Source organism: Hyperolius riggenbachi, chromosome 3, assembly GCF_040937935.1.
Source record: "Hyperolius riggenbachi isolate aHypRig1 chromosome 3, aHypRig1.pri, whole genome shotgun sequence".
In the NCBI taxonomy this organism is placed as follows: Eukaryota; Metazoa; Chordata; class Amphibia; order Anura; family Hyperoliidae; genus Hyperolius; species Hyperolius riggenbachi.
This window is the reverse complement of record NC_090648.1, coordinates 145516111-145542954: the sequence shown is the minus strand read 5'-3', so window position 1 is coordinate 145542954 and position 26844 is coordinate 145516111. Positions and strand designations below refer to the sequence as shown.

The 26844-nt window shown below is 44.6% G+C and overlaps 1 protein-coding gene across 2 annotated transcripts in view; it reads right to left on the bottom strand.

Moving 5' to 3' along the window:
* GLCE (glucuronic acid epimerase) overlaps nt 1–14511 on the bottom strand; it is a 128675-nt gene extending 114164 nt beyond the window's left edge. The window contains exon 1 of one of the 2 annotated variants that reach the window (XM_068272447.1): nt 14423–14511. The gene's annotated coding sequence lies outside the window, so the exon portion shown is untranslated. Of the gene's footprint in view, nt 1–14146; nt 14366–14422 lie in introns of those variants that run through there. The other variant, XM_068272448.1, reaches the window with a different exon arrangement.
* Between the last annotated feature and the right edge of the window lie 12333 nt (nt 14512–26844).

Here is a 26844-nt window from a genome sequence, read left to right as displayed (position 1 = left end):
AAGTACAGAAGCAGAGCATGGGAGAGCTGCCAACTGCACTACAGTATTTTTCCCATGCAGATTAGAAAATAAAAATCATCATTTATAAGGTTGTCCTGCAGTTTCTGCTTCTCAACAATTTTTTTTTTTATAAAGTAAGAAGAGAGACAACTCTTTCTTTTGGAGGTCCATATTTACATTTCACGACTAAATACAAAACAGCTGACAAAGGCTTTCTGTTCTGTGCAGTATACGGTACTTAAGACAAACGAGTTACAGAAATCAGTCAATGGCGGACTAACAGTTTATGAATCTCTGTACTTATAAGCCATGACAGGACCCTCTGCTGAGTAAGTATACTGTTCACACCATGAGGCCAGTAAAGACAACCAATGAAATTAAGGTTGATGGGAGAGGTCAAAGTTGTCATGCTTGGAGGATTTACTCTGCTGCATATAGAAACAGACCCAGGATATGGGCTGGACACAATGCCCAAGTCATAATAATCCTGCTCTCAATCAATGCTTCCAGTCAGAAAATTCAAGGTTCATGTGGAAGTCTATAAGAAAGGAAAACCAAGGCAGAGTACACATAATACTGGAGCAGTACAATATACATACTGGAATACTGCATATGCAAGTTTAACTTTTCTATTGTGTAAAATACAGGTAGTCCCCGGTTAACGAACGAGATAGGGACTGTAGGTTCGTTCTTAACCTGAATCTGTTCTTAAAGAGAATAACAAAATTTTCTGCCTCATTTCCTCTATCCTATAAGTTCCTGTACCTGTTCTAATGTCTGGATTACTGCAGCCTTTTCTAGTTGCACTGTCCCTGTATATATCTAATCTTTTTTTCCCTTTGTCAAGCTTTGTCGAGCCAGAGAGGAATGCACTGTCTCTGCTGTAATAGGGAGAAGTTATGCATGCCCCCTGTAGGCTCTGTGTGCTTTGTTTACTCCTCACAGACAGAGCTCTCTGAGGGGGAAGGGAGCTGCCCATGCTGAGAACTGTGAGAAATCCAGACTGGAGAGCAAATAATTCACTAGGTAATAAAAACTTCTAATATACTATAACACGATAGAGATACACACACACACACACACACACACACACACACCTTCCTGATTAGCGGCCATGTTTTTTGTTTGTAAACACTGCCTAAAATTAGTGATTAAAAGCCAGGATCGCGGCGGAAACGCCAAAGATGGGCCCAAAACAACTTAATGAATAGAATGGTATGCTTTTTATTGTAAGAATTTGAGAGTACATATTCTCTAAGTCGGAACACTGTGCCATCTCTGTCCCCTGTACCTTCTCTGTGCCCCCCTCTGTGTCACCTCTGCACAAGTTTAAAAGCCATTTTTTCTTTGAATTTTTTTTTTTTTTTTAAATCGATTTTCTCAAAAACTACAAGTTCAATTTGAATTTTTTTTTATTTGTTCCTATGGAAACACAGAATCCATGCCGTTCGTGTTGGCGGGTCGTTCATAAGTCTGGGACAACCTGTACCTGGAAGGGTGTGCGCGGTTCACGCTGCACCCCTTCCTCTACTTCAATGGCTAGCTGGTCCTGGGTAGGGGTGCTCTCACAAGTAAATCCGAGTGCCTAAGCACTCGGTTTCGGGATTTAAATGAGCATTTATTACTGCAGGTGTGGCGCAGGGACATAAAGGGTTATTTACCCATAAGGCTGCATTCTCCCTGCGCTCCAAATTGGATGCACACGCGTCCTATTGATCGCGTTACAACTCGGATTTACTTGTGAGAGCATCCCTACTCCCGGGTCAAAACGGACATTTGCATAGAGGTTAGGGTCCCTTCTGATAGGATGACCTCACTGTGGTGGAAGGGTCTAGTATGACCAAATTGTTTTGGAAGCTAACTTCCTCCACTAGTGTAAATTGTAGCAACTGTTTCAGATGCAATTGGGTGTATTTGTGCCTTTAAGAGGCTCTGTACACCATCTTGCTATTAACTTTTCTATTGTGTAAAATACTGCCATATAAACTGTACCTCTGGCAAGCTCTGCTGTCTGGAAAAATGTGTGCAGTCAAAGTTTTCCACAGCATGTCTGCTTTGATCCATGGCCTGCTATGGTGAAATGCAGGGCAGCAGATAATATGAAACTGGCCATAAAGGTGTGTACTCTCGCTAAATAAAAATTCCGCCAATAATGACAGTCTCTGAAAAGAATCTAGCGTGTGTACAGCATATGGGGGGGGGGGGGGGGGGGGGCTGGGGAAGAGGTAAAATATGAGTTGGGTACATGATTATTTCCAATTAGCAGACCCAATCAATCGTTTCCAGCAGGCCGATTGTTTGAGAAATTGGACCATCAGTGGCGACCTTTACACGGATTCCAATCTCGCTTGCTAAATGATCCTATGCTGTGTGATCTCTATCATGCTCCCACACAAGATTTTTATGAGGGAGGTTCGTTAGAGCTTTTAAATTGGGAACATGGCCCACAGGAGGCCTTAGGGCCCGTTTCCACTTGTATGGTGCAAATTCGTCACGGAGAACGCAAAAAAGGAATTTGCATGCGGACGCGAATTTTACTTTCGTGCACGGTTTCGCATATGTTAGTAAGTATGCAAATTTAACCATGTCAGTGCATGTGTGCTTTTACATTGATTTTATAAGAAAACATACGCGAATTTGCGGTAAAATATTTCCTATTAAATGCATTGTATGCGAATCTGATGGCTCTGCCGTGCAGATTTTTCCTGCACACGAAACCGCACAGGATTTCTGACAAGTGGAAACAGCCCCATCCACTTGTATTAGTTATGCGCATCTGCATGCAGAAAACGCATGAAGATTCGCTCTAGTGGAAACAGGCCCTTAAAAAGGAAACCCGAGGGGAGACATATGGATGACGACATATTTATTTCCTTTTAAACAATGCACATTGCTTGGTCACCCTGCTGATCCTCTGCCTCTAATACTTTTAACCATAGACCAAGAACAAACATGCACATCAGATATTTCTGCGTTTTTCTTGCAACTTAGGTTCGCATATGCGTTTTGTATGCGTTATTTAATGCACTTTATGCAATTTAATAGGAAGTTAACAGGAAGCGGAAATACATCTTCAAACTTTTTTTTTTTTTTTTTTTTAAATGCATATACAAAAAAAAAAAAAAAAAAACCACCACGTGCAAAACGCACTAAAAACACAATACCTCTGCGTCACCATTGACTTTCATTATGTGCGTCTTTGAAAAATATGCAACAAAACCAGCGTCTTTTTAAAACACACATTGCAGAACGCAAGCACATGCGTGTTTTCATGCAGCCCATTGAGTTGCATTACGTGCATTTTCTGCAACCCTAGCGTTTCAGCCTAGTGTGTTCCCAGCTTAAAAGAATCTCCATGTGTCTCTCTCTGTTCCTTTTAATACTCACTAGGATTTATTTTTCTAATGTTTAATATACAGTACCTTCCTAATATATCTTCCCAATAATTATATATATCCGCAATATTTTTAGGTTTTGGTTGGACTATAAAAAATAATCACAATTCTGTCCCAATTTTTTTTTTTTTTGCATAATGCACTATATTTTCTCTTTCAAATTGACATCTTTTTTTTTGTACCAGGTCAGGATTTAAAGGAATCTTTGTAAAATCAGATGGTAAGTGGGGTAGAGAGGCTATTGAGTTAGGGCCAGTGGTAGGCCTGAGACATGTAAGCTGGAGCGGTTAGTTGATGAAGGCGATTCGAGGATGTGGCGTGCAATGAAATATTTTCTATCTTCTTGTTGACGAACAGCAGGCCTGTTTTTGTGCACCACCCCTCCTGGCTATGACTTAGGTGGTCTGACTGACGTATTTCTTTCTACATAACCAAGAAAATCTCATTAGAATCTCCGGTCACAGGAATAGAACGTCTTTTTTTTCTTCCATGTGGCCAGAGTGAAATCCATTAGTCTATTAACGTTATAGAAGCAGTAGAGTGTTGTACTGTGTTAGCCATCGGTAAAAGCAAGAGGTTTTGAATCAGGATAATACCATTTATTGGCTAACTTAAAACTTCTTCAATTAACATTAGAAATATATTTATGTCATACCCTGCATTTTGAGGCACAGATTGTTGCACCACTCCCCTGCTGCTACCTCTCTGTAATGGGAGGGGAATACACTGAAAGACATATCCGAATCCTCCAGAAGCTTACCCCTGTCCTCCATTAGGCCGCTCCAGCACCGAGACCTACAAAGCGTGTCCACACTGCGCAGTAGCACAGGCCTGCTCAGGCTCTAGTGGAAAAAGCCGAGCCTAATGGAGTCCGTGCTGCTGTGCAGGCGCAGACGGCTTGTGCTTTTGCAGTAGCATGAACCCCATTGCCTCTGCTTTTTCTGCTAAAGCAGCTCTGTGCTACTGCATATGCTGTTGCCAAGAGTCAACAATTGGTTTTGCGGAGGGGACGGCCTTGGTACGGCCCAGCAGAGAAGGACAGAGGAAGCCTCTGGATATTTTAGAGGCTTCCCTCTATTGAGGTAAGTACCCAACCTGGGCACTTTTCCCCTCACAGGTTTCCTTTGAACGTTAAAGAGAACCTAAAGTGTAAGAAAAAAGAAAAAAAAAAAGTCCAGTTTTAATTACCTGTGGCTTCTATCAGCCCCCTGCAGTCGCACTGAGCCTGTTGCCAGTCACTGTGCCTGCGTGGCCCTGGCCGTGCATGCCGTCGGGAGCAACCTGAGCAGGCATAGTAGAGATTTTTTAGTGCTGTGTCTGCGCAGGACCCTCCTGGCAACGGTAGCAAACGGGGACACGTATGGCCAGGGCAACGCAGGCGCAGCGACCGGCAAAAGGCTCAGACGGTGAAATCTACACTGAGCCACAGCAGTAGACCAGAGGATTGTTGAGTGCCGGCATGGGAACAGGGCGACTGCAGGGGGCCGGTAGAAGCCCGAGGTAAGTAAAACTGCCTTTTTTTCTTACACTTAAGGTTCCCTTTAAGCATCAGATCTAACAAAAATGAATTAAGAAAGGAGGCTTCCTTGATGGATGGCCTCCAGGCAGGAAGTGTGAGGGCCCGTTCACACTAGCGCAGTGTGGCATTTTACAGCAGTCTACCACCAGGGCCACGAAAGTCTATGGGTGAGTTCACATTGCCTGTGGTGCACTGGGCGGGAAGTACCCCATCTAATGCGAGCACATACCTACATTACTATGCAGCTCCTGCAAAGCACCAGAAGTCTATGGCGATGCGCATATTTTTAAATGGACCGACGTAGTGTGAAACCGGCCTTGTATTGTTTGCTTTGTACTGCAGCAAGCAATACAGAGGATGAGCCTCCAACAGGAAGAAGATTATTAAAATAGATCTCTGCCAAGTGAAGCACTATGACAAGGTTGCAAAAGGTGAATAGCAGGTAGATAGTGGCCATTTACCACAATTAGCTAGTATATGCCAGGCTGCTTTGGAGCAATTCATACAAAATACATTTTTTACAGTCATTGAGTGTTTGGTCTTGTCTAAACAATTCTCTTCATTTGTCATGATCACCTGTACCTGACGAATCATCAGTACATGTCTATGTATAATTATGTCAGGGAATAGAGTAATTGACCGGAAGAAGAGAAGGAGCAGGCACATGTCATATTTGAACCGCAAATTAATATGGAATTGAAGAGGCCTTCTGCATAATCCAGGAGCCAGCTTCATTGACATCAATGAGCAAAAAAACTCAGAAGTTATTCACTATGCTCCCAGTGAATGTATGATGCATGAAGTCTCTGCCTGGCAAACTAATTGGCAGAGGGTCATACAAGGACTAATTTAGCAGCAAGAACTTTGATGCTGGTGAACTAGCTTGGCTTTTGGTCAATAGACTAGAAAGTTAGGAGCAACCATAATTTTCAAAGAGCCTTAGTTAAATTGGCCCCTTGGAATACAGATATTTACTGTATGTGTGTTTGTTCCAAATCTGACAGGTGTTTCACACCTTCTGGCACAACCTCAGAGTTTATGACTAACAAGGCAAGAGGGTACACAGCATCATGTAACCCCTTACAGAGGAACCATGACCAGGAAATAGAGAAGGCTGAGTACTGATCAGCTGGATAGTGCACTGGTTAATGCTGTTGTTTTTGATGTAGAGTTTGAGCCTTTGAAAAGGGTCATTCAAACCTAACAAAGAATCAAATTTGTTCTTTGAATTTGCAAACACTATCATTTAATCCAATCAATAAACAATCTTCGCAAACTCAAAAGGTTAAGCTCAGATATTCTTGTAGAAACAAGTTAGTCATGAATAGTTCTATTAGCAAATTCCATATGCCCTGCAGGTTATTACAAGTATGGATTTGATACAAAATTAACATAAATACATGTAGGAAACTTCTCCAAAGTTAATAAATCATAGTTCTCAAATAGTGTTCAAAGGTGTGCTTACACGTAGGCTCTTTTCGCCGGCAGAGCAACACTCAGCTTCCCAACTCTCAACCAAGGCGTGGAGTCCTGACCAGTGATGAAAATCCAAATAGGTTTTATTCAGATTTCATCCAGGTAATTAAAAGCACCTGTGCGGGTGGGCGAGGGGGGGGGGGGGGGAAATCTTACTCATCCACGGCGCCTCCCAATCACGTCCTGTGACTACAAAACACTTCCTCCTTCAACCTGGAAGGACGAAGGGTTTGTAATCACGTGACCGCGGCTTGGAGCGCATTGTGGGAGGCGCCGTGGGACGGATCAAAGAAAACGTCTGATGGGTAAGATTAAACCCCCTTACACACCTGCATAAGTGCTTTAATTACCTGGATGAAACCCGAATGAAAGGCATTCGGATTTCATCAGAATATGGATTTAAGAGCATCCCTGGCCCTGACTATCATTCCAACACAAATCAAACACTTTGTAAAAGGAAAGTACTATTCTTGTGCTATTCTTAACCAAATGAAAGGAAAATATATTCCAAGCACACTCTGAGGCTTGGTTCATATTAGGGTTAAAAAGCAGACTGTAAGCAGAACGGATTCTGTACAAAAGGAACGGATCCAATGTTAACCTATGGAATCATTCACATGCGTCCGTTCGTACGGATCCGTTGCGTACCTACCCCTGAATGGAACGCAACTTTGCTGAAGCAGCAATTTTTTTTACGGACTACTGAGCCCAGGAGGGGGGGGGGGGGATATGGGGACTCGAACCAAGCCATACCTGAGCGGGTGGGTGAGAAAGGGTGCGGCAGCCGTGCGAGCAGGCGAGGGAGGGTTAAAACTTACCCAGGCATTGCAGCCGGGCGATAGAGAGGGTTTCTTCCAGGCTTCCTTCCGTGTCATGTGAATACATGCATCATGTAACTAGTCACATGACATGTGTAGTCACATGACGCGGAAGAAGCCTGAGGCCTGGAAGAAACCCTCTCTACCACCAGACTGCAATGAAGAAGATGCCTGGGTAATTTTTTTAACCCTCCCTCACCTCCCCGGCTGCTGCACCCTCCCTCATCTGCTGTGGCAAACGGATCCGATCGACTGGTGATCAGACCAGTTTTCATGGAGCTTTTTGCCAGAGTGGACCAAACCATATGGATCTGGTGAAGCAGACACCGGATCTGCCTCACCGGATCAGTTTGGGTTAAAAATACAGTATGAATCGGCCCTAAAAGTGGTATTATACTCAATGTAAACCTGTAATCAGAGAAATAAATTAGTATTTGGTGAGCTGCCATTAATGTGTGGTGCTTTCCTTGTACTTGGCTAAAACAAGCTGTATCAGCAGACTGGGAAACAATATAGTACACAGGGCAGTTTCAGGGCAGGGTGAAAGACAGTTCCTTCAGCAAATAGTCCACTGAAACAGGCAATGTGAGCTATTCTGGATAACCAAATTATTATGTCCATAAGCAACTTTTCATTCAAGTTCAAACACATAATGCTGTTTTTGCATTCTTTCCCACACATTTTAAAGGATATTAAACACCTTCAGCCACACTGGAGAAAATGTTGCCCGAAACCTCAAATTAGCTTACAGATGCAGGCCACTCCAGCAGGAAACCTCATAGGGAACAAATGTATAAATAATAGACTGTGCTAGATTTCTCCAAATCTTATTTGATTTAGGTTTCTTTAACCACTTAACGACCGCCTAACGCCGATAGGCATCGGCAGGTTGAAGTGGTGTTACCATGGAAACGGCCGCTCAAATCCATGTCAGTTCACGGAGGGTGTCTCCGTGAACAGCCTGCGAGCCTCCGATTGCGGCTCGTAGGCTAATTGTAAACACGCGGGGAAGAAATCCCCTGTGTTTACATCAATACGGCGCCGTAAAGGAGATCGGTGATCCCCGGCCTCTGATTGGCCAGGGATCGCCACAGTCTGGTAGGCTGAAGCCTATTAGAGGCAGCGCAGGATGGATATCCGTCCTGTGCTGCCCTTAGCCTACAGGAGAGGGAGCGCAGGATATCGCTGCAGAGGGGGGCTTTGAGAAGCCCCCCCCCCACTAAACACATGTAGCCGGCGGCGATCAGACCCCCCCCCCCCCCCCAGCAGGACATCCCCCTAGTGGAGAAAAAAAAAGGAGGGGTGGGGGGAAAGAGTCTGGTCGCCCTGCAGCAAACCTGATCTGTGCTGTGGGCTGGAGAGCCCTTGCAGCACAGATCAGGGAAAAGGAGCCTGGTCCTTAAGTGGTTAATTAAGAGTTATAGATTAGGTGCATTACACACTATGAAACAGCAAAACATCAAAACCCCCTCTGCAGTGGGGAAAATGGCTAATAAACTGTTTTTTTCTTTTAGATTGTGAAAATATTAAAGAAAAAAACCTTAACGTAACTCCATCAGTCCATTGCTCTTAAAGGAGCGAACACTCATTTGACAAGCAAGAGATGCACCAGCACTAGAGAAGTATATAAGAAGCAAGAGAAACCTGGTGCGGTTCTTACTTACTTACTTACACAAGATCTTCTCATATATTTTGAGTACAATTGAATAAAAAAAATGTTTTATCTAATTTGTATTAATTTTATCGATTTGCATAATTTGCAGATTTTTATTGGCCATTTCCCCACTGCAGAGGGTTTTTTGATGTTTTGCTGTTTTATAGTGTGTAATGTACCTAATCTATAAAACTCTTAATTAAAGAAACATAAATCAAATAAGATTTGAATAAATCTAGCACAGTCTGATATTATTTATACATTTGATTTTCTGAGGAATTGGGATATCCTTATATCAGACTTAGCTGCTGACCAGACGTTTCCTCATAGGGAACAGTTCTCCAATCACAGTACCCTCTTACAGCACAAAGCGTCGTAATTGGGCAAATAGCGTGGGTATAGTTTACTACAACCTTTAGGAAACCCAGAAGTTTGAGAGGGTGCTATCCACCCAATCACGTTAGCTGAAATTCCCAATGAGGTTTCCTGCTGGGTCCCATAAAGTGAGCTAGCACTGCCACTACTTTTAAAATGAGGACAGGAGACTCTCACACTGGGTCACATGACTCTTCCATATTTATATGACTAGCAACAGCGAACTGGGTGGCAGGAGCAGATACAGAAGCATTGTTGTTTACTGCAGCTGTGCATGTTCTGTAAAAGGTTTTGTTTTCTTACAATCATTACATTTCCTTTGGTAATTAGATGTAATTAGTGTGCAATGCAGGTTGTGGCATCACCACATAAAAAGCTCAAAGTGTCTGGGTATTTCATCTTTATCATCATTTAAGCTAAAATACTTGTAACCTTTTCGGGACTACGTGCATTAAATTCTACGCCGCACTTGTGGCTGTTCTAGCCTGATGCGGCGTAGAATCTACGCCGGCCCGCAATTTCCGCTCCCGACGCGATCGTGCGCACCCGGAGGGGGAGATTAAGCTGCCATATGACAGCCGACATCTCTTCCGAGTGATCAGCAGCCATCACGAATGACGCGATCGACGCATAGCCACTCCCGCAGCCGCCCCCGCCGATGGGCGTATTGCGGTCGTTTGGGCCCGGACTTTGCCGCCGCCCATCGGCTGGGGGCGGTCGGGAAGTGGTTAACTAGCCTGTCTGCCTAGTGCTTCAGGCTTAACAGTGGCAGTTGCAGAGTAGTCATTGTAGCTGCAGGGGTTAAAGGGGAACTGAAGTAAGAGGTATACGGAGGCTGCCATATTTATTTCCTTTTCATCAATACCAGTTGCCTGGCAGCCCTGCTGATCCTCTGCCTCTACTATTAGCCATAGCCCCTGAACAAGCATGCAGCAGATCAGGTGTTTCAGACTTCAAAGTCAGATCTGACAAGACTAGCTGCATGCTTGTTTCTGGTGTTATTTAGATACTACTGCAGAGAAATAGACCAGCAGGGCTGCCAGGCAACTGGTATTGATTAAAAGGAAATAAATATGGCAGCCTCCGTATACCTCTTACTTCAGTTCCCCTTTAAGTGTAGTGTAGCTGGGAATGGGGGCAGAAGGTGTTAGAGTAGTGCATTGTAGCATAGCTGGTGGGCATCAGGAGTTAGCTTAGTGTGTTATTGATGGGAATCAGAGGTTAGCATTGTGCAGTGGAGTTTAATTGGTGGGGCATCAAGATTCAAGTTAGCATAGTGTAGTGTAATGGTGGATCATCAGGTGTTAGCAGAGTGTAGTGGGGGCAATGTGAATTTAGTGCTAAAGCTTGATTTTAAGAAAAGCGTGAAAAAAAAAAATCGAAATCGCAATTTGAGAGAAAAATCGCAATTTCAATTTTTTCCTAAAATCGTGCAGCCCTAGTGTGCGTAATTATTCGGCCCCCTAAGTCAATACTTTGTAGAACCACCTTTTGCTGCAATTACAGCTGCCAGTCTTTTAGGGTATGTCTCTACCAGCTTTGCACATCTAGAGACTGAAATACTTGCCCATTCTTCTGTGCAAAACAGCTCCAGCTCAGTCACGATTAGATGGACAGCGTTTGTGAACAGCAGTTTTCAGATCTTGCCACAGATTCTCGATTGGATTTAGATCTGGACTTTGACTGGGCCATTCTAACACAGATATGTTTTGTTAGAAACCATTCCATTGTTGCCCTGGCTTTATGTTTAGGGTCATTGTCCTGCCGGAAGGTGAACCTCCGCCCCAGTCTCAAGTCTTTTGCAGTCTCCAAGAGGTTTTCTTCCAAGTTTGCCCAGTATTTGGCTCCATCCATCTTCCCATCAACTCTGACCAGCTTCCCTGTCCCTGCTGAAGAAATGCACCCCCCGAGCATGATGCTGCCACCACCATATTTGACAGTGGGGATGGTGCATTCTGAGTGATGTGCAGTGTTAGTTTTCTGCCACACATAGCATTTTGCATTTTGGCCAAAAAGTTCCATTTTGGTCTCATCTGACCAGAGCATCTTCTTCCAAATGGTTGCTGTGTCCCCCACATGGCTTGTGGCAAACTGCGAACAGGACTTCTTATGCTTTCTGTTAACAATGCCTTTCTTCTTGCCACTCTTCCATAAAGGGCAACTTTGTACAGTGCATGACTAATAGTTGTCCTATGGACAGAGTCTCCCACCTGAGCTGTAGATCTCTGCAGCTCATCCAGAGTCACCATGGGCCTCTTGACTGCATTTCTGAGCAGCGCTCTCCTTGTTCGGCCTGTGAGTTTAGGTGGATGGCCTTGTCTTGGTAGGTTTACAGTTGTGCCATACTCCTTCCATTTCTGAATGATCACTTGAACAGCGCTCCTTGGGATGTTCAAGGCTTTGGAAATCTTTTTGTAGCCTAAGCCTGCTTTAAATTTCTAAATAACTTGATCCCTGACCTGTCTTGGACCTGTCTTATGTGTTCTTTGGACTTCACGGTGTTGTTGCTCCCAATATTCTCTTAGCCAACCTCTGAGGCCCTCGCAGAGTAGCTGTATTTGTACTGACATTAGATTACACACAGGTGCACTCTATTTAGTCATTAGCACTCATCAGGCAATGTCTATAGGCAACTGACTGCACTCAGATCAAAGGGGGCCGAATAATTATACCACTTTGCAGTTATTTATTTGTAAAAAGTGTTTTGGAATCATGTATGATTTTCGTTTCACTTCTCATGTATACACCACTTTGTGTTGGTCTTTCATGTGGAATTCCAATAAAATTGATTCATGTTTGTGGCAGTAATATGACAAAATGTGGAAAACTTCAAGGGGGCCCGAATACTTTTGCAAGCCACTGTACATCAATCTTTCTACTATACAGAGCTTCAAAGACATTTTCTAAAATACAGCTGCACAGGATCACAATCCCCCATCCCACCTGAGCACAAAGGCCACCAAATGTATGAATAACTCATGTTCACTATCCTCCACTTAGAGCTTGTACAGTCCCAGTTGATTTGGTGATCAGTTATCAATCCATCAGAAGCGCCAAAACTATATGCACAAGTGGGTGATTAGTCTTCCATTTATTCCCTTATTCCAAGCAAAGTCCCACAGCTTCTAGACATAGTCTACTTTAGGGGACTCAGAAGAAAACCTCATAGGGAAATTCAGCTAACATGATTGGTTGGACAGCACCCTCTCAAACTGCTAGGTCTCCAATAGGTTGTAGACTACGCCCACACCATTTGCCCAATCATAATGCTTTGTGTTGTAAGAGGGTGCTGTGATTGGAGAACCGTTCTGAGGTTTCCTGTTGTGTCTCCTAAAGTAGACCAGCATTCAGTTTCCTATGAGTACTTTTTCACACAAACAGCTTTACTGTGCACTTCACTCCCATCTGCAAGACAAGAAATGCTTTTAAGTTGCAACTGAATACAGCCTAAATGACAGCTTTTGTAGCCACATGAATCAGTGGTTGACACACTGTATGACAGGTCTAGGGACATCTGCTGCTACCACACTCAGATCTGCATGCAAGAGCCCGAGGACTCTGCTATGCTCATGCAAGGGCCCAGTGAACAAGCTGCCTGTCAGCAGCCCATGTGAAATAGACCTTACTATGATTAATCAATTATACATGGTGCAACATGTACCAGACCAGTATTTACCAGCAAAGCTGATCCCCAAATGACCTACAATCATACTTCCAATTAACCGACATTCCTATCATTCACATCAAACTCTGGCCTGCCCGAGGGCCAAATCTGGCCAGCAGAGCCATCAACTGTGGACTGCAAGTAGTTTCCCCACTTTTTATTTGTCGCACTCTAGACCACCAGGGAAGCTATATTGGAGGTGAAGCTTTAGATCAACAGGGAAGCCATATGGATGAGAGAGGGGAAAAGCACTAGACACCAGGGAACTGTATAGGGGAGATCATGTATCGTTTAGGAGAAAGTATAGAGAGCAAGGCGTATGCAATGATAAGTCATATAACAATCATTTATAAAAGTATCAAAAGCTTTACTTAATTAATCCATTTCCAAATCCAGTAAACAGTTAAAATCAACCCCATGTGGAACGGCCGTCCACCATACTAACACCGCCCATGCAACCAACATGCACGCCTAACATCGATCACCTAATGTGATCCAGGGCCCCAGGACTGTATAGGGGAGAGAGGAGGCATTAGACACCAGGAACTGTGTAGGGGAGGGAAGACCGTTGTGGTGGAAATTTTTGTAATTTTATAATATTTTGCAACCGGTTGCAATACTTTATACTTATAGCTATCAGAAAGTGCAACTTAACCATTGATTTCAATGTATTTGTATCAGAAAAAAGCAGCCTAACACTATTCTCTCCAGCAACCAGCAGTTGCAAATAATGACAGCCGGGAAATGTGAAAGAAGGTGAGCATGTGCAGTTAAGCACAGTCCATTCAAGTTGCAAAATATTACAGGTTGCAATATTTTTCATTACACCGGTACACATCAGGAAACTGGATGGAGGAGGACCACTAGACATCAGGGAACTGTATAAGGAAGGGCGGGGAGCCATAGAGGCTAGTAGTTTGACTCCCCTGTATTTGACTGTTCATTGACTAGGGGTTAATATTGGCTGGCATATACCATCACAGCTAGACAACTACTTGGTTACATTACATTATCAATCCCAAAACCATTTGCTAATCACAAGACAAATGCAATTCAGCAAAGCATGTCCCAGCCTGTCACCAACACAGAGCTTACTCTGCACACCTACACAGCGCTGCAGACTCATCATCAGCCCCTGCATCATGCCTCCAGGCTCCTGACATCCCTGGGCTCCCCACTGGCCTCCATGACCCCATGATAATCACGCCTCATTACCGAGCCGGATAACAGGCAGATGCTGCTCACCTGTGATGGCGACCACAACCTGTAGAGCAGCTCAGTCAGTGTCCAAGCAGCTCAGTCAGTGTCCAGGGAGCTCAGCAATCCCCCGGATCTCTGCACGGGAAGCTCCCACCAACCATCACCCACAGGAGTTACCATGTAATAATGCTGCAGGTGGATATACACTCAGCCATTGCAGAGCGGAGCCACGTCTCTCCCCCTGCACAGCTGCAGCCGCTCTCCTGCCACCACCACAGTCTGACACCCGAACATCACATGTCACCGCCCTCTGCAACCTACCTCCGTCCCGGGGCCAGTCCGCTCTCTGTCTCTCGGGCCTCGGTTCCCAGGACCAGCCGCACTCCTCCCGGGGGAAAACTGACCGCCAATCACCGTGCTGTCTGCAAGCCACAAAGAGAGAGACAGCCAATCATCGCACAAAGCAAGCGGAGTTCCGCTCCAATCAGCAGATGGCATCGTCGTTCACGTGGGTTTCTCACCTGCAGAACCAGCGAATCAGAAGGCGTCAGTGACACCTTCTAGGGACGCTAACTGCAATCCCCGCCCCTTGCTGCCAGACTCAGGAGTGGAACGAGGCTTGAGACGCAAACTGCGCTCATGTGTTCCATGCTCTGCGTCATCAGATCCCGCTGAGCTGCATGTGTGTGTGTGACTGTGTGTGATCTGTTCTCACTCCACTGCATGTCTCACAACTCTCCTTAGGATTACTCTCTCTTTTTTGTATTGTGGACATTAGGCCCGTTCCCATTAAATTTTTCTCTAAGTTTTCTTCTTGGTAATATTTTCACATTTATTAATAATGTATTTAATCCAACGGCAAGCAAGAAAATACTCAGAATAACTTTGACAATACTTTTTCACCTACTTTTTGGTCCTTGTTCAATTGCAGAGTGTTGAAGAGTTATTTTAAACAAGATGAAAATTATCTCCTAGGAGACAACTTGGAGAAGAAGTGAATTGGATCCTATGTGCGAAAACATCAAAAATTTCGATTTTATTGTTGAAAATAATAAATAATAGCCAATTCCTGGGCACACATTATCCACCCCTGTCAGGAGCAAGAGTTCAGCTATATATTATTATTATTATTATTTATTGAATTTATAAAGCGCCAACATATTACGCAGCGCTGGACAATAAATATATACAATGATACAAGGATGACAGACACAAGGTTATACAACATAGAACAAAGTTAAACATGCAAATTGTTCAAAATACATGATCGTGTGATATGGGCTGGTTAGGTAGGCCCAGTAATACAAGTACAGGCTGTCATAGGACAGGAGCACACAATCCTGTAGATTACACTAGGGAATGGAGGACCCTGCCAGAGGCTTACAATCTAAAGGGTGGGGTGGAAACACTAGGTGGGGCTGTTAAATACTCATTAGAGAGTTACTGTGCGGTAGGAGGTGGGTAGGCCATCCTAAAGAGGTAGGTTTTAAGGGCTTGCTTGAATGTGTTGAAAGAGGGAGCAAGTCTGATGGGTGGTGGAAGGGCATTCAAGAGGGTGGGGGCAGCCCTTGAGAAATCCTGCAGGCGGGCATGGGAGTGTGAAATGCGTGGGGTGGTGAGGCGAAGGTCGTTGGAGGATTGGAGGGGGCGACCTGGTGTATACCTGTGAACAAGCTCTGAGATGTAGGTAGGGCAGGTTTTGTGCACAGATTTATACGCCAGGCATAGAATCTTGAAAGTTATCCTGAAACGGATAGGGAGCCAGTGCAGGGATTCACAAAGGGGAGATGAGGATGCGGAGCGGTGCGAGGAATGGATGAGTCTTGCAGCCGCGTTCATCACTGATTGAAGGGGGGCAGTGCGTTTCAGGGGGAGGCCAGAAAGGAGGGAGTTACAGTAATCAAGGCGGGAGATGATTAGGGCATGGATGAGCAGTTTGGTCGTGTCTGGGGTTAAGAAGGGGCAGATCTTGGAGATATTACGGTGGTGGAAATTGCAGGCTCTGGTGATGTTTTGGATGTGTGGGATGAAGGAGAGGTCAGAGTCCAAGGTGACACCCAGACAGCGGGCCTGGGAGGTAGGGCGAATGGTTGTGTTGTCGATTGTGAGGTGGAAATCTGGGAGGGGTGCAGCAGCATGCGGTGGAAAGATCAGGAGCTCAGTTTTGTCTAGGTTAAGCTTCAGGAACCTAGCTGACATCCAGGAGGAAATTGCTGAGAGACACAAGCAGACCTTGTTTATGGTGGTGGATGAGAGATCGGGGGTATGGAGATAAATCTGAATGTCATCTGCATAAAGGTGGTAATTGAAGCCCAGGGAGGAGATAAGCTTGCCAATGGAGGAAGTGTATATGGAGAAAAGAAGGGGGCCTAGAACAGAGCCCTGGGGGACCCCAACTGCGAGGGGGGCAGGGGTTGAGGAGGAGCCATTGAAGGAAGTGGTGAAGGAGCGATTGAATAGGTAGTAGGAGATCCAGGCCAAGGCAAGGCCATGGATGCCCATGGACTGTAGTGATTGGAGGAGGAGGGGGTGGTCAACAGTGTCAAATGCTGCGGAGAGGTCAAGGAGGAGCAGGATGGAATAACTGCCTTTGGCCCTGGCAAGGATAAGGTCGTTGACCACCTTGGCAAGGGCTGTTTCAGTTGAGTGTGCAGGTCGGAATCCAGACTGTAGGGGGTCAAGTAGGGTATTGGTGTTGATGTATTGGGTAATGGGTTGGTGTACTAGGCTTTCAAGGAGTTTAGAAGCATAGGGAAGGAGGGAGATTGGGCGGTAGTTTGAGGGTAGGGATGGGTCGAGTGAGGGTTTTTTCAGCAGGGGAAGTACAGTGGCCTGTTTGAATGGTTTGGGGAAGGTGCCTGTGGAAAGGGAGAGATTGAACAAGGAGGTGAGGACTGGGGCCAGGTCAGGGAAGTGGGGACGAAGAGTATTGGCAGGTACCGGATCACAGGGAGAGGATGTGGGGGGGGGGGGGAAGCCGCTAGCAGCAGGCTGACTTCATCAATGGTGGCAGGAGCAAAAGAGGTGAGGAGTGGATGAGACGGGAGCAGCTGGGAGGGAAGGCAAGGGGACAACCTGAGAGGCGTTGGGAAGGGAGGGATGGAGGAGGGAAATTTCATTGCGTATTGTTGCAATTTTAGTGGTGAAGTGGTTGGCAAAGTCGTTGGCTGAGAGGGAGGAGCTGGGAGGGGGAGGAGTGGGGTTGAGGAGGGAATTAAAGGTAGCAAAAAGCTGTCGAGGGTTGGAAGCTTGGGTTCCAATCAATGCTGCGAAGTACCTTTGTTTAGCCTCAGAGAGGGCAGTGTGGAAGAGTAACAGTTTGGCCTTGTAATCTAGGAAGTCAGAATTGAGATGTGATTTCCTCCATTTCCGTTCGGCTGCTCGAGTTTCTTTCCTGAGGTTGCGTGTGTGGGTGTTGTGCCAAGGTTGGGGGTTGGGGGGCTTGTTAGGGCGGAAGATTGAGGGGGCAGCTTGGTCTAAAGCAGATGAGAGGGCAAGGTTATATTGTGCAGCCGCTTCATTGGGGCATGTGAGGGTGGGTAGGTGGGAGGAGATGGAGAGAAGGGGACTTGCTAGGACATTTGGGCTGAGATTACGTAGGTCTCTCTGCCATCGACCAGGCTGAGGGGTGGGGAGGGAAGTTGTTGGTGGGGAGATGGTGAAGGTGAGGAGGTGATGGTCAGAGATAGGGAAAGGTGCGATGTCCAGGTTGCTGAAAGAGGTGGACTTTGAGAATATGAGGTCAAGAGTATGATCAGCGCGGTGGGTGGCGGAATTTGTGTGCTGAGAGAGACCAAGGGATTTGGTGAGGGAGAGTAGCTGCTTGGCAGCAGTGGAGATAGGCGCATCGATGGGTAAGTTGAAATCCTCGAGTACGATGGTGGGGAGGTCAGATGACAGGATGTGGGGGAGCCAGGAGGCCAGGTTGTCCAGAAAGAGTGAAGTTGGAGCAGATGGGGGGTGATATAGGACCGCAATGATGGCTGGGAGAGGTTGGTACAGGCGGATTACATGGGCCTCAAAGGATGAGAAGTGCAGGGAAGGGGGCGGTGATAGGGCCCGGAAGGTGCAGAATGCGGAAAGAAGCAGGCCCACTCCCACTAGCTATATAGTAGCCAAACCCTGGTGACCAAATAACAGTGCACCAAATTACATTGTGGTCTATGGCAGCGCCTAATTTAATGACAGGGCTGTGTGCCAAAGTTAACTGAGACAATTCTTTCTTTATGGTATATATATATATATATATATATATATATATATATATATATATATATATATATATATACTGTTTAGTCATCAGGCGTGCTCTTAGTATACTGTAACTGCTCATGCAGTCAATAAACAAAAGATTTACTTACATATTTTAAACCACATTAGTTCCTTCTATGCTCACTTCTCTTCCCTTACAGTAGTGGCTCTTCCCTTAAAGTAGTGGTATACTCTTTCATAATGGGATAGAAACATTAAAAGAGGGCCCTGATGAATAATGCAATGTCTAAAGTGTAGTGAAGCAGGTTGGCACTAAATGTGCTGGCTGGTGATAAGTTTGCGATTCACCACCCACAGATTTGCTCTTTATGTAGATACCATAAATCACAGTTCATAGAAGAGAGGCGAGGCACCAGCCATGCTTTTAATGGATCAGCAAAACAGGCATACCATACAAGGAAAGGAGAAGTGTACGTGACGGTGGCGGAGCTAAGGAGCTATGGGCCCCAGTACAAGTTTTATATTCCCCCCCCCCCCAAGCATTCCATACATAATTGATATATTGCACCAAAACCTGCCACAATGACAACCACAGTGTCAGAGTTGCAAGAAGGGGAAGGGGATTTGTTAATAATTACTACTATTCAAAAATCTATAGAAGTGAGCATTACCACCAATAAAGAGCTAAAACTGCGGCTGAGGGAGGGCCCCTCAGAGGCCCTGCTGGCCCAAGGCCCCCATTGCGGTCACAACCTCTGCATCCCCTATTGCTACGCTATTGGTTTGCATTATTATCTTTGTGCCATTTTAATATATGCAATACAGGGATGCACTGCAGTTTTCAAAGCAAAATTAATCTCATTGCTTGGATTAGGGCCGGCTCACACTTGTGTATAGAAGCACATCTTATGTTAAGCAAAGAATCCATTTACACTTGCCACTTAAGATGGAGTGGGAGTGAAGCACATGTTCCAGACTGGTCTGATGTTTCCGGACATAGCAGACACATTGAATGCCCACAAAATCAGTTCAAGCATAAGGGAAGCAAACAACTTCCATTGGATTGCAAACAATTAATGAGAATCGCATTGGTTCACTGAGTGGTGGACGAATGAAAATCCTCCCTGTTGCTAGGGTGGATTTTTATTGGTCTTTAGCAATCCATTGGGAGCTCTCTGCTTCTGCCAGGACTCTATATACTGGTGCTTATCCCTCAACACCAGGGGTGGTGCCGGCAGTGGGCTTTAAGGGCGTGATAGGGAAATGAAGGGGATGACCCAAGGTACTGCAGTGGGGAGAAGAAGCAGCCCCAGAATGCTTTGCAGTATCTGTTATGCATCCTGCGGCCTCCTTAGGAGCTTGGAAATAACCAGCCTTGCTGTTCAGCACAGATCAATGTAAGAGAGATTTTTTACTTCAGTATTGCCTTTTTGGCTTCCTTCTAAACTGTTTAACACAGGAGAATATAGGTTTAAATTAGCTTTTGCAGCCTGACAGTTACTCTTTTTAAATCCTTCCAGCAAGACCAGGAGAGACTACAGCCTCTAAGGGCTCAGGCTCTGGAGCCCAAAAGCGCTCATAAAAGCACTATAGTGTGTCTGAGACCCAAAGCTGTTTTTTTAAGTGCAGGTAATTTCAGTGCGGTGGTCAGGAGGCACCAGAGAGGCATTTTTTTTGTCTCCAATGGAATTTAGGCTTAATAAATGTTAAACCTAGGCATATGGCAAACTGTTATTTCTGTGTGGAATTTATTGTTATATGAAAGCCCTATTTCAGCCTCCAAGATTTGTCAAGCTTAGCAAAAAAAAAAAAAAAAAAAAGTCTAGAAAACAATGGTTCTCTGAAGTCATTCATGCAGCTCACTACAGAATTTAATCTTCCTCATACTGCTTTCTATAAGTTCATGAGACTAAGACATGCTGTTTACAGCCAGTTTACTGTACTTCCCGAGGACTTTGAGGATTCTCCTCTAATTGGCATTTTAAAGGGTGCCTCATCTAGGCACTAGGCAGCTGGTATCAGCAGTGTATAGTGAAATGATAACTCCTATGGCTACTCACAGAGTATACCAACATAAGTTCTACTGGGATAGGGAGTTGGGTGGTATATCAGACGATGATTGGGATACACTGACCAGTGTCACTAAGGTCTCTCCACATCAACCAGACCGTTTGAACTATCTCTTTATATTATACAGGACTTTGCTCACACCAGTACGCTTGGCAAAATTCAAGACACAGGTAGATGATCTCTGTCCAAAGTGTTGTGCAAAAGGAGGTACTTTTCTACATATGATCTGGTCTTGCCCCATGGAAAACACGCATTGGCTGCAGATTATAATATTCCTGAATGACCATATGGGCTGTTCACTGGTGTGTGATGCTAGGAATTGTTTATTAAATGTTTTTGCTGATACAGTTACAGTTAAGCATGAGAAACAATTTGTGATTGAAGTTCAAGCTAAAAATGGAATTTGCACTTACCTGGGGCTTCCTCCAGCCCTCTGTAGCCCACGAGGCCCCTCAATGTCCTCCTGGCTTCTCTCCCAGTCCCACTGGCGGCTACGTTAATGGGCGACTTCGGCCTGAAGTCACATGTGCGCGTCCCCGCCACGCATGCTATGTGTCATCATGCCAGCCTGCGTGGGAGAATCTGTTCTTCTGTAAATTCCACATACCTATAGAGCAATTTGTGTTGGCATCAGGCTAGAGCTATACCAAGACTTGGTATTGCTATTTGCTTGTAATTACTGGAAATATATGTGGCATTTAGAATTTTAGTTAACTTTGATAGTTGTCCTTTGAGCCTGTTAATGTGGTTTTACCTTATAGAAAAGCTATTTATCAACATAGGAGTGCTCTCCCCAGGTTTAACAATATTTGGTCAGCATAGCCAATCAAAATTTTTGATGTGTGTACCAAGCTTTAGTCGTACACTTCTGCACCAGTTTTGCACAATTTTCCTTATAAATCTATCTCAGTGTCTTCTTTGTGATGCTTTGCATGCAGGGAGATCCATAAATCAGTTGGATAGTGTACAGTTAAAGAGAAACTCCGACCAAGAATTGAACGTAATCCCAATCAGTAGCTGATACCCCCTTTTACATAAGAAATCTATTCATTTTCACAAACAGACCATCAGGGAGCGCTGTATGACTGATATTGTGGTGAAACCCCTCCCACAAGAAGCTCTGAGTACCGAGGTACTTCTGGCAGTTTCCTGTCTATGAACCTTGTTGCATTGTGGGAAATAGTTGTTTACAGCTGGTTCCAACTGCCAAAACAGCATACAGCAGCTACATCACCTGCCAGCAGTAAAAATGTCACCATGTGATAAATGTCAGAATATAAATCAGGGATTTAAAAGATTTTGCAATGGGCAAACACTGACTAAATCATTTATACATAATTATTGTAAAAATGAAGCACTTTTTTATTAAATTATTTTCACTGGAGTTCCTCTTTAAGACTCTTGCCTTTGATGTAACATTTTAGCTCCCGACCAGGGTTTAAATCCTGGCTCAAGCCAGTATTTAAAACAGTAAGGAGTATTCGGGCAAGGCTTCTTAATGATCAGCTCCTTAAAGGAATACTGTAGGGGGGTCGGGGGAAAATGAGTTGAAGTTATCCGGGGCTTCTAATGGTCCCCCCCACAGACATCCTGTGCCCGCGCAGCCACTCACCGATGCTCCGGGCCCCACCTCCGGTTCACTTCTGGAATTTCAGACTTTAAAGTCTGAAAACCACTGCGCCTGCGTTGCCATGTCCTCGCTCCCACTGATGTCACCAGGAGTGTATAGCACAAGCCCGGTATGGTCTGTGCCTGCGCAGTACGCTCCTGGTGACATCAGCGGGATCGAGGACACGGCAACGCAGGCGCAGTGGTTTTCAGACTTTAAAGTCTGAAATTCCAGAAGTGAACCAGAGGCGGGGCCGGAGCACCGGTGAGTGGCTGTGTGGGCACAGAATGCCAGCAGGGGACCATTAGAAGCCCCAGGTAAGTTCAGCTCATTTTCCCCGACCCCTCTACAGTATCCCTTTAAGTGGCTGCAGCTCTGAAGCGCTGTGAGTCTGCCAGGCGAAAAGCACAATATAAATGTTCTGTGTCTTGCTTGGCTCTGTTTGATCTCTCTCATCTTAATCATTATCTGCCAAGTTTCTTCACAATTCATTGAACAATATTTATAGAACTGTCCTATTGATAGAACTGTCCTATTGTTACTTTGCTGCTACACAAGCATATGTTTCAAACAGCTAACATCTACCATTGTGTGTGCTTTTCCAAGGTGTTTCATTACTTGGCTATGAACAAAGTGTCCAACATCATATCTCTACATATGAGCTGCACGAAGGCGGCTGCGGTCTTCTTGATGTATAGGTCACATTGCCATGGAAACATGTGAGCATCTTCTCCCCTGTGCTCCCACAACTGACAGGTTAATAAGCAGGCCTTCTCAGCATCAGCACAAGGGTTATAATTACGTATGTCTGTCTCCCCTGTGAGTAGCAGTTTCCCAAGTTGTTGAAATCTGCCTGGGAGTCATCAGGATCATCCGTCTGCACAGCTGTCATGCAGTGTATCATGGGATGCCCTGTGCACACACTGCCTTTATTGATGTAGAAACTAAGTGAGATGTAAAAGCTTTTTAATGCTGCGGTTCAAACTATGAGCCATAAAAACCCATCAACTGCTAGCTTACTCACTTATACTAGAATAATAAATGCTAATGTGTAATTGTGGTTCTTAACCTTTTCAGCGCATGTACCCTTTTGTGGGTCATTCCCGGAGCCAATGTACCCCCATGGTTTTTTTTATAAGCCAAAAGCATATTTCAAAATTGAAGGTGTTGCTGACACAATCAAGATCTATCGGTCCCAGCTAGCAGGAACGTTAACAAAAATGAAAACGTAGTAACGTTCCTCTAATACTACACATAATCTGGCAGCGTTTCCCCTAAAAATACTCACAGCTTGGTAGTGTTTCCTCCAACATACACATAATTTGGCATTATTTGCCTCCCAAAATATGTATAATTTAGCAGCATTTCCATCCCAAAATACACATAATTTAGCTGAGTTTACTTTCACAAAATACACATAATTTGGCAGCAAAGGACTAGACTCAGCTACTGCAAGAACATTGCAAAGCTTTCTCTGAGTGTTGCCAAAATCTGATCCCTGTATTCATTGTACCTGTTCCTGACCTGTTTAGCTTCTTTCCAGTATTGAGCCTTAGTCCGTTCATGTCCTTGCTCTGCATTCAGTACTTTGGTCATCTCACGACATTGTTTAGACTTGGCTTGCTTGGACTTTGTATATTGCTTTCTAATTGTGTACTGCATAGCTGGCTGTATATACCTGTATGTATTGTTGTCTATTTTTTTTTTTAATCATTTGCACTTATTAGCTACTTAGGTTTCGATGAATTCACCGCCTGTCAGCTGCTCTCTTGCATCATTGGGCACTTGTTAGCACACGGTATCAGAGCTGGACAGGTGCCCCCTCCATGGCGTCACATCTGAGCAGGGGTGTAACAACCAATCATGGAGCCATACCATTTCCATTACCTACCCTTGGCGACCGTCACAGCCTGGGGGGCCATCTCACAAGGGTCATAAAGCAAGTGTGGCCATCATCGTCACTCCCATAACAAATATAGCTCCCAAAACACCTTAAAGAACTAGAGAATCTTTTCTGGAGTGTATAAGGAAAGTTCCGTTTTCTGATTCTGCTGATCTGAACTGGCCGCTTCCTGATGACCCTACAGACCAGGCCATTTTTACTGAAATGGGCCACTGCAGCTTTAAGGCCAAGCTGCAAGGGCGCACAACACACCACTCAAGTGATTCCTCTCCCCCCCCCCCTTTTCTCCCCACCAACAGAGCTTTCTGTTGGTGGGGTCTGATCGCCCCCCCCCCAGATGTTTGTTTATTTTTTCACAAATATTTATGTTCTTTTATTTTTTATAAATAAGCCTATTTTTGCTTTAATTTCACCCCCCGATCAATGAATGGGAAGGCCACGGTCGTTCAGAGTAAAAAAAAGTTTCCCATCCTCATTCTTGTTCCTGGAAGCGAGATCGTTTGCTTCCAGGACTTTTTGACTGTGGCCATCTTGTGGCCAAATAGTAAAGCTACACCTACATACATTTTTGAATAAATAAATACATTACATTACATTTAAAATTAGCTGTTTTCCTCCCACACAAAAAATTACCCAAATAAAATTTTTAATAAAAAAAAAAAATTACAATAAAAAAACAACAACATAATAGTTACCTAAGGGTCTGAACTTTTTAAATATGCATGTCAAGAGAGTATGTTAATATAATTTTTTTAATTATTGGCTTGTAAATAGTGATGGACGCAAATTGAAAAAAATGCACTTTTATTTCCAAATAAAATATTGTCGCCATTATTTGTGATAGGGACATAATTTAAAGAGAATCTGTAACAAAAAAAAGTTCCCCTGGGGGGTACTCACCTCGGTAGGGGGGAAGCCTCAGGGTCCCAATGAAGCCTCCCCCTCCGCTGTAGCTGCAGGCAATCCAGCGCTGGCTCCCCCGATGTCTCCGGTAATCCAAGCTCTACAAGCCTGACCAGCTAAATTTATCTCCCTGGCTCCAGCGGGTGGCGCTGTTGCGGCTCTCAGCACGAAGATAGGCAGAAATAGCCGCTCTCCATCGGGTCCGCTCTACTATGCAGGCGCAGGAGACCTGCACCTGCGCAGTAGAGCGGCCCAACAGCGATCAGCTATTTCCGCCTATCTCTGAGCGGGGAGCCGATACTGCGCCTGCTCTGGAGCCGGGAAGGTAAATATTTACATCCCTGCCATTCGGAGGGTTAGAGCGAGACAGCCGTGGGACACAGGAGGACAGGGGAAGCCTCAATAGGATCCGGAGGCTTCCCCCTACCAAGGTGAGTACCCCCAGGGGACCTTTTTGTGGTTACAGGTTTTCTTTAAACGGTGTAATAACTGGGACAAATGGGCAAATAAAATGCATGGGTTTAAATTACGGTAGCATGTATTCGTTTTAAACTATAATGGCCAAAAACTGAGAAATAATGAATTTTTTCCATTTCTTTCTTAATCTTCCTGTTAAAATGGATTTAGAATAAAATAATTCTTAGCAAAATGTACCACCCAAACAAAGCCTAAATGAAGGAGGAAAAAAACAAGATATAGATCATTTCAGTGTGATAAGTAGTGATAAAGTTATTGGCGAATGAATGGGAGGTGAAAGTTACTTGGATGCATAAAGTGAACAACACTGTCGGCTGAAGTGGTTAAAGGATACCCGAGGTGACATGATGAGATAGACATGGGTATGTACAGTGCCTAGCACACAAATAACTATGCTGTGTTCCATTTTTTTTCTCTGTCTAAAAGAGTTAAATATCAGGTATGTGGCTGAAGTGGCTGACTCAGTCCTGACTCCAGTGACTACAGTGTGACCCACACTGATAAGAAATTCCAACTATAAAACACTTTACACCACAGTCGATAGGCACCCTGGTGAGGGTATCCGTGTGCTAAGCTGATATGGCGCTGTAGTCCAGCAGCTCCCAAAGCATAGGTAGAAGAGATCAGCAGCACCACGTAGATGTATTCAAGCTCTTTATTGCATAAAGATAGCGCCCAGGGACAGCTCACCCTGCTTTGCAGTTATTTATTTTTTAAAAATGTTTGGAATCATGTATGATTTTCATTCCACTTCTCACGTGTACACCACTTTGTATTGGTCTTTCACGTGGAATTCCAATAAAACTGATTCATATTTGTGGCAGTAATACGACAAAATGTGGAAAACTTCAAGGGGGACGAATAGTTTTGCAAGCCACTGTATACTCTTCAGTCCAGTCTCCACTGACATCTGCCTCTCTGGTACAACCTTTTCAATCTTCTGACTCTCTGGTCCAAGCTCTACAGGATTTGCCTCTCTGCTCTAGCCTCTATAGACTTTATCCTCTCTGGTCCAGCCTCTTAAATTTTATTCACTTCAGCCCAGCTTCTTCAAAATTCTGCCTCTACAGTTCAGCCTTCCTCTGACTTCCGCCTCTCCATTCCAGCCTCCCACAGACTTCCACCTCTCCAGGCAAGCCTCCCACAGACTTATGGCTCTCCATTCCAGTGTCCCACAGACTTAAATCTCTCCATTTTGAGTCTCAAACAGACTTTACCTCTCTCCATTCCAGCCTCTCACACAGGGGCGTAACTAGAAATCACTGGGCCCCCCTGCGAAAATTTGGATAGGGCCCTCCCCCCATAGGTGCCAAAGAATCGTAATGGGGCAACGTTTCGCTATAAAATACTGTAATTGTAATGGGGCAGTGTTTCACCATAAAATAATCGTAATGCAGCAGCATTTCATCAGAAATTAATCGTAAAGTGGGCAGCATTTTCCCAGAAATTAATCGTAAAATGGGCAGCATAAGCATTTCACCAGAAAATAATTATAAGTGGGCAGCATTTCACCAGAAAATAATCATAAAGTGGGCAGCATTTCACCAGAAAATAATCATATATACTCGT